Below are 12363 nucleotides of genomic sequence, written 5' to 3' on the forward strand. Positions count from 1 at the left end.
CCCGAGCAGTTGCGTTGCGTTCCTCCTGTTATAGGGAAGGCTATGGCCACTGTGAATGTGACCTAATAAAGGTTTCCACTGCTACACTCACTATCTGCATATTGAATCCACAGTCTTCTCTTATTTACAATGCTTCTGAACAGATGCATTACTTTCAAGAAATTAGCATGCAGCATGGACTAGTTCTAGGGCAAAGGTCTGTCTCTTTGTCTTTTAGTCAGGGTGTGGCAAGGTGGTCTTTCAGTCAGGGTGTGGCAAGGTGTTTACAGCAACTTCTTCTTGCTTAATCACAAAGTAGGCTGCCTTCCAGATGATACATTTCCTACTTCATTGTTACTCTTTGCTCTTGCATTATGTTGCCATATGTTATTTTCACAACACCCAGAGGTAAACAATTACATGCTTATCTATGCATGCCACAGCAGAAAGGTGTTGTTTTGTCATATCTGGGTTAGGATTATTATATCTAATGTACATAGAGACTATCTTTTCATCAGTACTGTACTGAGAATAATGAGGGATGAATGTTTAATTACACAAAATGAGATAGAATCTCTTTACAATGAGAATCTCTTTACAATGCAATTTGGGTCCTATGGGAGAAAAGCACTTTACAAATGTTTCCTTGTTTTATAATATAATGGTAAATTATTGAATAAGTTATTATGAGGTGTTTTCACTAAAATGCATCAAACAGAATAAGGGCCACAATTCACTAAGATCATACTAGTGATAATGAGGCAGGTAAAAACTTATCACCACACATCAATCAGCATTTTAAGTGTTAATTCACTAAAGAAGCTTGCCTTATTACATGTAGTGATAAGCTTTCACAGTGAGAGTGTTTTCTTATCAATCCAATCACCTCTGTAGTTGTTCTCACATGCAGTAGATAGGGAGGGGAAGAGCACATGCAGGCAAGATGTAGCTGATCCACCCCTCCTTCTGCCAGGACGATTACAGCTAACCTGTGTTAAGACAGCCAGGGTAGGAGAGAGAGAGAGGAAGGGAGAGAGAGAGATGCTGTGACTGTGTGTGTCTGTGTGTGAATTTCTTTGTGTGTGTGCCAGGGATTCCACCTTATCCCTTTAAATTTCGACACATCTAAGTTACACAGGTTCTGGGGCTACTCACACATAATCAGTACCTAAACTTCATCTAACTAACCACAAATAAATTTAGGAGACAGGAGGCGCCCAATTTGGAACATGACTATACAAGTTGAATTGTCAGTTATAAGACTAAAAGAATAATAATGAGCCAATAATAAAAATATAGTTTCATTTATTGGAAATGATCAGCACAGACTGATGGGCGCTCCGAGATTCGGGTACTGCACAAACGGCACACACTTGACCTGAGGAAGCGGCTTACGCCGAGAAACGCGTTGTCACTGTGCTGATCATTGCCAATAAATGAAACTATATTTTTATTATTGGCTCATTATTATTCTTTTCGTCTTATAACTGACAGTTCAACTTGTATAGTCATGTTCCAAATTGGGCGCCTCCTGTCTCCTAAATTTATCTGATACACCCTATCTAATAGGGTTTCGACGCCTCACGATTAGGCGAATCTAATATATTTTCATTTTGGAGTTGCGACCAAGAACATTGTGGAAAAGGCCGAGTGGGGACGGTACTTCCTCACCTGCATATACGAGTGGTTGCCTCTTTTAAGCAACCCACCTTAGTGAGTATATTTCTACTAGATGCCCTTCACCAGAAACCTTTTGTAGACGATATCACACCAGAGCGGGCTCCCGGTGTCCGGGTGTCTTTTTGTCTTGTTTTTTCAGTTATATCTTTAACTAACCACAAGGCATGCATAATTCATTTGTGCCTGTATTGAAAGAGACACTGAAGCGGAAAAAAAATTATGATATCATGAATTGGTTGTGTAGTAGGGGTATTTTTATAACATTGCATTTGCAGTTTACACATTACTCAGCAGTCTAAAAGTTTTTGCAGAACAGGCAGTGAACTTTTGACCTGTCCTGAACTGTTCTCTGCAAAAGAAAAACACAATACAGCAGAGATAACCTAATCAGAAGACAGAGCTCTCCATGACTTTCAAAGTCGTAGAACTCAATGGCTATTTGCATAGATAACAACTGGAGTTTCTTAACTCTTCCTGTGCTGGAAACAAATATTTTACTTATGTCTCTGCTCCTAATGCTTTATTTATTAGCTCTACTACACAACCAATTCATTATATCATAATTTTTTTTCCGCTTCAGTGTCTCTTTAAAGGGATGAGAAGGCAACCCTTGTGTGTGTGTGTGCTTGGTGTCTCTCTCTCCTTTCCTCCCTGCATGCCTGCTGTGTATATTTCTCTCTATACGGAGTCCCCTTCTGCTTGTAATAAATAAAGCAGACAATTCAGAATGCTTCACTTTACATTGCAATCTGTAGTAACACTCCACTTAACCTATTTTGGTCCCTGGACGTAGTTTCTACGTCCAGGAACCATGCGCGCTACCGCGCGCCCCCGCGGCCGATCGTGCGCGTGCACGCGCACTCCCGGCCGCGGATTCGGTAGCCAAAGAATCAATGTATCGGGCTATGGAGCCCGATCACTGATTCCTCTCCCCCGCTGAAAAAGCGACAGCTTCTCTCGGAAGCTGAGCTTTTTCTGGCCGTCTCCTTCCCGATGCGTCACTCTAAGCTCGTGGTACGCTTAGAGTGATGTCATGTAAACAAACTCATGGCCGCCATCTTGTGGCCAAAAAGTAATACTACACCTGAAAAAAAAAAACAAGAATTAACACACATTTACATTATAAATCTATTGTTTACCTCCCACCCTCCCAAAAGTACCCAAATAAAATGTTTAGTATAAAAAAAAAAACATTACAGTAAAAAAAAAAAAAACATGTAAATATTTACCGAAGGGTCTAAACTTTTTAAATATCAATGTAAAGATGAAATATTTCTATATTTTTTTTATTTTAAACTTGTAAATAGTGATAGAAGCAAAATGGAAAAAATGCACCTTTATTTCCATATAAAATATTGTCGCCATACATTGTGATAGGGACATAATTTTAACGGTGTAATAACCGGGACATATGGACAAATACAATACGCGAGTTTTAATTATGGAGGCATGTATTATTTTAAAACTATAATGGCTGAAAACTGAGAAATAATGAATTTTTCCATTTTTTTCTTATTCTTCCTGTTAAAATGCATTTACAGTAAAGTGGCTCTTAGCAAAATGTACCCCCTAAAGAAAGCCTAATTGGTGGCGGAAAAAACAAGATATAGATCAGTGCATTGTAATAAGTAGTGATAAAGTTATAGGCTAATGAATGGGAGGTGAACATTTCTCACGTGAAAACGACGGAACCTGAATGGGTTAATAATCTGAACATTTGTATAGCGCTTTTCTCCTGTCAGACTCAAAGCGCTCAAGTGCTGCAGCCACTGGGACGCACTCAAGAGGCCACCCTGCTGTGTTAGGGAGTCTTGCCTTAAACACCTTGCTGAATAGGTATTGACCCCAGCCAGGATTTGAACCCTGGTCTCCCAAGTCATTATTAAAGACAGGATATGAGCTTAGTGAATTGTGACCAAGGTACTCCACAATGAACCATAGGCAATTAACTTTTTCTCCTGTATTATCTCCCAGGAGATAATTTTCATATTCTCTTTAAAATAACTTTTCAGCATTTAGGCTAGTTACACACCAGGATGTTGCGTTTAGGGGACGTTATAGGGCACATAACGTGCCCCTAACGCAACGCCTGGTGCTCTCTGGTGTGGACGTCGGAGTGAGCCGCGTTGTGCAGCTCACTCTGGCGTCCATGATGCTGTGATGCGTACTTTTGGACGCATGCGGCATCACGTGGTCCCGCCCGGCCAATCGCCGCACAGAGCGGCCACTCCTGGAAGTAAACACTGCACGTCACTGAGTGCAGTGAATATTAATTAGCCATGTGCCCGGCCGCTCTCCCCTCCTCCCCAACATGACTGAGCATGTGCAAACAGTCTAACGCGGGATAGCCGCGTAAAACGCACAGCATGCAGCACTTTGCATTGTTACAATGTAACGCAACGTGGGCAGTGTGAACAGCCCACTTGTGTTACATTGCTGTGTGTTGGGGGAGCGTTACAGGCTGCACTAACGTGCGCCTGTAACGTCCCTGTGTGCAAGAAGCCTTAAGGGACGATCCACACTTGTCAGGTTGCAGATCGGAATGCATTTTAAACTGATCAGTTTTTCTAAAAACTGATCCGTTTTTCAAAATGTTGTGCGTTTACATACGTTTCCAATGCATTTAACCATATGTAAAAAATGTGTCCTTCCTTCCTGTGTGTTCGCAAAGATGACAGTGACGGGGAGGAGCAGGCAGTAGGCAATCTGCTTTGTTATCTGTTGTGTGTGCAAAAGTTCTCTGTGTACAGGAAGACCCGTTCACGGAGCCTCTGTGGGTATTTAGGCTCCGTGAAAATCTGCAAAATCCGCTATTTTTAACATTTGTATCTGTGGCTCCGTTTTTTGTCCAGGGCAAAAAAATCAGAGCCACGGAGACGGTTTTGAAACAAGTGTGAACTGACCATTACAATTAAAAAAGTACCAAAAAGTTGGCGAAAAAGTATTGACAAAATTATTTTGAGTATTTTCTTGCTTGCTAGTGGTTTAACCACTTTACCCCCGCGCGTACGGATTTCTACGCCCCTTTTTCCATCCTTTCACCCCCAGGGACGGAGAAATCCGTACTCTGCGCACTCCCGCCGCTGTCCGCGCTCCCGCTTGTAAACACGCCGCCCGCTCGCCCAGAGATCAACGAACGGGAAAATCCATTCCCGTTCGTTGATCTCAGCCCCGCAATGATCTGCTGCCGCTCGGCTGAGCAGCGCGATCATTGTGAAAAATAACAAAGTCCCAGCCTCTTTCTACTTCCTGCAAGCGTCCGGAAGGACGCTTGCAGGTCGCCTGAAACAAATTTGTAATGTTGCCATCTTGTGGCCAAATAGTAAAACTACACCCTAACCATTTTTTACACACAAATAAACTTGTTTTACACAAAAAATTAACTCCTTACCTCCCACACTCCCCAATTTTTTTTTTGTAATTAAAAAAAAAAAAAAAAAAATTACAATTTAAAAAAAATACATAAATAGTTACCTTAGGGACTGAACTTTTTAAATATTTATGTCAAGAGGGTATAACACTGTTACTTTATAAACTATGGGCTTGTAATTAGGGATGGACGCAAAACTGAAAAAAATGCACCTTTATTTCCAACTAAAATATTGGCGGCAAACATTGTGATAGGGACATAATTTAAACGGTTTTATAACCGGGATAAATAGGCATATACATTTAATGGGTTTTAATTACAGTAGCATGCATTATTTAAAAACTATAAAGGCCGAAAACTGAAAAATAATAAATTTTTTCCCACATTTTTTCCTATTTTCCCATTAAAACACATTTAGAATAAAATTATTCTTGGCATAATGTCCCACCTAAAGAAAACCTAATTGGTGGCGAAAAAAACAAGATATAGTTCATTTCATTGCGATAAGTAATGATAAAATTATAGACGAATGAATGGAAGGAGCGCTGAAAGGTGAAAATTGCTCTGGTGGTCAGGGGGTAAAACCCCTCAGTTGGGAAGTGGTTAAAAAGGCAATTATTTTATGACAAGGCGTGAAAATATCACCTAGGAGAAAACTCAGGAGAAAAAAATAAATTTGCATATGGGCCAATGGGTAGAACATAATGCAATACATTACATGCAATGCATTAGGGCTCGTTTCCACTATAGCGAATCCGCATGCGTTGTCCGCATGCAGATTCGCACAGCCAATACAAGTGGATGGGCCTGTTTCCACTTGTCAGTTTTGCTGTGCGTTTTTTCTGTGCAGGATTTTTCTGCACGGCAGAGCCCTCAGAATTCGCCTGCGTGTGGAATGAAGGCGAATCGCACACAATGTATTTAATAGGGAAATCGCATGCGTTTTCCCCATGCGTTTTTTGCCGCGAATTCGCATAGGTACCAATGTAAATTCACACAGGCAGTGACATGGTTAAAATCGCATATACCCTCACCTATGCGAATTCGCGGTAAAAAACGCATGCGGAATCGCATCGGCATGCGATTTCATCAGCGGTGGAATCCAGGCGATTACGCACTGCAATAGTGGAAACGAGCCCTAACGTTCTGCTCATTGTGCGGTAAGACTTTTCACACGGTATTCTGCTTACCGCAGTTTAGTGTATACACCTCAATATTACGAGGAAGATGTTTAGACACCATGGCCACGTTCACACTAGTCCATGCGAATTTCGCATGTCTTATTTTGCATTTGGCCTTTTTTTGGGGCTGGTGGTGGTGGTGGGGGGGGTGCCCTTTGTTCTTTTTCCGCTGTGATTTTTTTGTGCTGTTGTGTGCTCTCATACATTGCAATTGTGCAATTTTTGAGATTGTGATATTTTTTTTTTTTTGCATACCAATGGAGCTAGGTTACATGAGAATATATCTAATTAACTTCAAAATCGTTCGCTTAACACACAGGAAAAAAAGCATTGCTGCAGCACGATTTAAAAAGGTAGAAACCCGCTAAATGCATAAAAAATAAGAACAAATCTGGTCAAATGCAATGCTATTGAAATACATTAGATGTACAACATATGCAAAACTGCAATTCTGCACAATGCACACACATTCTAATGGGTGTGAATGGCCCCTTAAAGGGACACTTAAGTCAAACAAAAAAAATGAGTTTTACTCACCTGGGGCTTCCAATAGCCCCCTGCAGCTGTCCGGTGCCCTCGCCGTCTCCCTCTGATCTTCCTGGCCCCGCCGGCAGCCACTTCCTGTTTCGGTGACAGGAGCTGACAGGCTGGGGACGCGAGTGATTCTTCGCGTTCCCAGACACATTAGCACCCTCTATGCTGCTATGTGGTATATGATATATGGTATAGCAGCATAGATGGCGCTATTGTGGCCAGGAACGCGAAGAATCACTAATGTCCCCAGCCTGTCAGCTCCTGTCACCGAAACAGGAAGTGGCTGCCGGCGGGGCCAGGAGGATCGGAGGGAGACGGCGAGAGCACCAGACAGCTGCAGGGGGCTATTGGAAGCCCCAGGTGAGTAAAACTCATTTTTTTTGTTTGACTTAAGTGTCCCTTTAACTCTAGTTTTTAAGATGGTTACCAGAGAAGTCTTTTTTTTCACCAGTTCCATCTGTCCAAAATGAGCACTCAGTCACTCACTCATGCACGCACGCACGCACGCACGCAGCGCTTGGTTGGTCTGCCTACTGTAGAAGTCATCAAGTCCGGATTTACCATAAGGCACTGTAGGCATGTGCCTACAGGCGCCTGATGATGGAAAGGCGGCTCACTACCCTTCTCGACCGCCTCTTTTCTTCCCTATGCAGAGTCCTGATCAGTGCCAGATTTGTACTCTTTACAGCCCAAGGCCCCTGTCACAAGCTGCCAAATTCAGTATAGGTAGCGAGATGACCCCTTCCCTCTAGTATAGGGAGCCTGATGACCCCCCCAGTATAGGTAGTCAGATGACCCCTTCCCCCTTTCCCTCCAGTGTAGGTAGCCAGGTGACTCCCTTAATCCCTCCTTTTCACCCCCTTTCAGTATAGGTAGCTAGCTCACCTTCACACCACAGCAGCCATCAGTGTCACTCATTTCTCTGCTCGTCTCCAATGCAGAAGCTTCCTCTTCCTTTCCGTCTTCAGAGCTGCCCAAGTCCATAGCCACCAGCCACAATGCAAACGTGCACAGAGAGCAAGGTGGCTGCTGCAGCTAGGAGCAGAGTACCACGGTCAGACACTAGCCTGATCTCCCTGCATTGCAGCATTTGGAAGCTTGCAAATGCTGCACCAGTTTAGCCTGCTGCTTTGGTGCCCTTGATCCTGTGGTGCCCTAGGCCATGGCCTAGGTGACCTTGGCCTTAATCTGGTCCCTGGTCCTGATTAGAGTGTAAATGAAGGGTTACTCACCCAGCTCTCTGCATTCCTGACAAGATCTCCCTTCAGTAAGGGACATTTCTAGCTACGTAATACTGAGAGTACCTCTGACTACCTACTTGGGGGCACCTCTAGATACTTAATACTGAGGGTACGTTTGGCTACCTAATACATTACTAAGGGACACATGTAGCTACCTATGACAGGCAAGGGAAGTAAGGGATTTGTAGGTTCATGGAGGGTAAAGTCTGGGGTGCCAGGACATCTGTGCGTATAGGCTCCTGTGAGGTAATTATGGGCCTGGAAGTAATTGTACAGTATAATGGACTGCACACACCAGATTGCTTTGCTTGTTCTTGGAACAAGTTTTCTGTTTTAAAGAAAGAATGCGTTAAACAATGAGGAGGGCGAGGTGTATATTTTGGGAAGAGAAGGAAACTGGCTCATAAGAGGAATGAAAAACATCATTTGTGTCAGACTGGAACAACCCGTTTTTCAGAGAGGATTTCATGACTTTTGAAAAGAACTAAAAAGAGTTGCAGATTTTTTCTTACAATAATTCTTTAAGCGACGTGCTGCTTGGAATGAGTACATTGTTTATAAATAGCATATGTATGTAAAGAAAGGGAGGATGTGATGAATTGTTAAGTCATGTCTGTGGTGTGTTTCACAATAGGTTAGAACAGTTGATGAAAAGCCATCCTGATGTCTGCTCTAAAATGCACAAAGCGCAAATAAATTGCAGATATTAATTTTTCAGAAGCATAAATGTATATTTAATATTGATCATGCGTGAGATTCTGTACATCCCTGGAGAATGGATTTAGAGGAACGGCGAAACCATTATACCTTCCAGCTTCATGAAAATAAACCTGGGCTTCAAGATGAGCTGACACAAATTTCCACGCTGCCTGGTGACTTTGTCTGCTGGGAAAACGGCATTTAGTTACAGTAATGAGAGATAGTAGCATTCTACCTAATTGTGAGTTTAATGAGAAATATGTTGCCCCAGTAGAGGGAAGGGGCGTGGCCATGGTCTCTGACGTCTGTCATGCAATGTTGTATTAACCAGTGCTATGGCTTTTGAAGGGTGTAGGGTTTCAAACCTCAGCTCTTATTGGCAATAACTCAGATGATAAAAGCAGGAAGTATTGAATTAGGATGATACCAGCTATTGGCACCTTGTGTATTTTAGAGCCAATGTAATGTCACCCTACAATTCCTGTTCCCTTTGCCACAGTTTACCATTCAGTCTCAGACCCTGAGGAAATTCTGAAGGCAGTCAGCACTGCAGGCAAATGAACCTTTTGGATTGGTTGGTGAGTCCACACACAATACAATTTTGATTGTACGTGCAATTGGTACAATCTGCAATCTCCTATAGAGATCAGGTAGCTGCCAGCAGTTCGCATTACTGTGCGAATACGCAAACCTAGCTAAGGAAAAAGGTTATTTCAACAACTTCTCTAGAGATAGCAAAATACAACAATATCAATAAAAACAGTTATGGCAACGTTCACTTCAGAAAAGCGTGACTCTTTGCAGAGCTATTCAGAACAAGCACTTAGACTAATGATTTTTAATTGTTTATTTTATAGGAAAATAATGCATTAAATGAATACGGGAAATAAACAGATTGATATAGTAAATAAAATATTGGGGATAAAAGTGAAAATGAACTGGATAATTGTCTGAAAATATCTGTATTCAAAACTTCTTGCTTTTACTTAGGGATGGGACGACGAATCCGGCGAATCCACGAATCCCTCGAATATTAGGAAATATTCGAGATTCGTGGAATCGAATCCCGACGCCATTTTCCACTTGCCGAATCCGCCGAATCCCGACGCTGCATCGCCGTGCATCCGCCGCTTTACCCGCTCGCAATTGTCCTCCTCCCGCTCCCCGCGCCGCCTCCGCTCGCCTCCCTGCATAAAGAAGAAGCAGCAGCCTCTCACCTCCAGCGTGGAGCCCGGAGCGGCAGACCTCCTGCAGTCTTCCTTATTCCCCCTTGTGACTGGCTCTTACTACGTCATCAGTAGGAGCCGGTCCGGCGGCCACTAGGGGGAACAAGGAAGTGAAGGAGAAGTCTGCAGCGCCGGGCTCCACGCTGGAGGTGAGAGGCTGCTTCTCCTTATTTATGCAGGGTGACGAGCGGAGGAGGCTGCGGGGGGAGGGAGGAGGATTACCCAGCTACCAACACTGCAGCCCCTCTGTAGCCTGCTACCTATACCGAAGCTCCCCATAGGCTGCTACCTATTCTGAACCTCCCATAGCCTGCTACCTATACTGAACCTCCTATAGCCTGCTACCTATAATGAAGCCCCCCATACTGAAGCCCCCCGTAGCCTGCTAACTATACTGAAGCCCCCCATAGCCTGCTAACTATACTGAAGCCCCCCATAGCCTGCTACCTATACTGAAGCCCCTCATAGCCTGCTACCTATACTGAAGCCCCCCATAGCCTGCTACCTATACTGAAGCCCCCCAAAGCCTGCTACCTATACTGAAGCCCCCCATAGCCTGCTAACTATACTGAAGCACCCCCATAGCCTGCTACCTATACTGAAACCCCCTATACCCTGCTGTCTATACTGAAGTCCCCTTACCCAGCTACCTACATGGCCGGATTTCAGGCAGGCCAAGAAAGGCCGGGGCCTAGGGCGACTGAAAACCACTAAAGCAAGGGGCGGATGGAGGACAGCAGACCGGCACTTTTATAGCAGCCGGACAAGCGCCCGACCGCGTTATACTGGCTGTGCCTGTGCTCCACTCTGAGTCTGCTGCAGTGCACGCATTAGGAAATCATGAAACTTCTCACTGCGCAGACCAGAGTAGCTGCACAGAGCAATGTCCTGGCAGGCACAGCGTGTGATGCTGGCTGTGCTGAGTGGTTTCCGTCCCGCCCCCTCTGTGTCACGTCATCCTCCACTCACTGCCCGGGAGTTCTTCAACGTGTGTGAGAGAAATGAACACAGAACTTCTTCCAACTGTAGGAGGTTTCTGCTGATGGCCACTTGTTAACAGATAAATTAATGCATCTGAGCTGACAGGTTAGTGTCACTCCGAGGAAACAAAGGCAGAGAACGTAACACGTTTAGTGTAGACCCTTCACTGCTGATCTCTGCACAGCATGGAAGATCTACCTTTCATGTAGAGCTGCTATCAATAGGGACCCGGGAGAAGAGAAAGTAAACAATGCTAATGGACATTGCAGTCAGGAAGCTGCAATTTAGAATAGGTGACTTGCCTGTATGGAGACTGCTGCTGAATGCTGTGTCACAGCCTGGCTCCTGATTGCCTGTACACTTGTATAATGGGCTACTACATCACTTTGTGGTTTGGCCAGATAGAAAATAGATCCTTCCCGGATTGATTCTGACCTGAGGAGGATATGTCCTGCACACAGACTTGATTTCAGCATGAAATCTATTGGAAATCGTCCTTGTGCTGCCGCCACCTGCAGGGCCCCCCTAAGTGTAAAGTGTACCCCCCATGCCTGTGACCGTCCTTTAATGTCTCACCTCTCTGCTGCGCACCCAGCCCTTGCGAGCAAGATTTTGTCGCGATTACTGATTGATCAGTTTGGCCAGAAATTAAATGAAAGATCGATCAGCATTCATGTTTCTGCATTGATTTTCTTCCACTTCAATAAACTTCAATCGGATCATAATATGGAGTGATGTATGGGAACTGTTACCCATATGCTTATAGATTGCCATCCAATATGGCAAAACAATCAATTCCAGTGTGTACTAGAAAGAGATTCCTCCCATACACTGCACATCGAATTTCAATAGATTCCACCAGGGGAATCTACTGAAAATCAATCTAAACAGTGTTGCACTGTTTAATTATGTACAAAAATATGATTCGCTGATCGACCGTTGCACCTGCCCAGCCCTTGGTAGATGTAAATTCCCCATCAATACTTTCAATCGATTTTATGTCAAAATAGATTTGACAGCAATCAAAAACAGGAATCATTTCAGATTTGGTCACTCTGATGAAATCTTCCTGGAAAAATCGATATATATGGCCTCACTTGGCAGGTGTAAGAGGCAGTGCCATATGGATATCTATTCACATGGGGGGGTGGGGCGCTTATTAAAAATTGGCCTAGGGCACTAAAAAGTATAAATCCGGCCCTGGCTACCTATACTGAAGACCCCTTACCCAGCTACCTATGCTGCAGCCCCTCATAGCCTGCTAACTATACTGGAGCTCCCTCATAGCCTGCTACCTATACTGAAGCCCCCCATAGCCTGCTAACTATACTGAAGGCCCCTATACCCTGCTGCCCATACTGAAGCCCCCCATAGCCTGCTACCTATACTGAAGCCCCCTATACCCTGCTACCTATACTGAAGCCCCCTATACCCTGCTACCTATACTGAAGGCCCCTATACTCTGCTGCCTA

Source organism: Hyperolius riggenbachi, chromosome 4, assembly GCF_040937935.1.
Source record: "Hyperolius riggenbachi isolate aHypRig1 chromosome 4, aHypRig1.pri, whole genome shotgun sequence".
In the NCBI taxonomy this organism is placed as follows: domain Eukaryota; kingdom Metazoa; phylum Chordata; class Amphibia; order Anura; family Hyperoliidae; genus Hyperolius; species Hyperolius riggenbachi.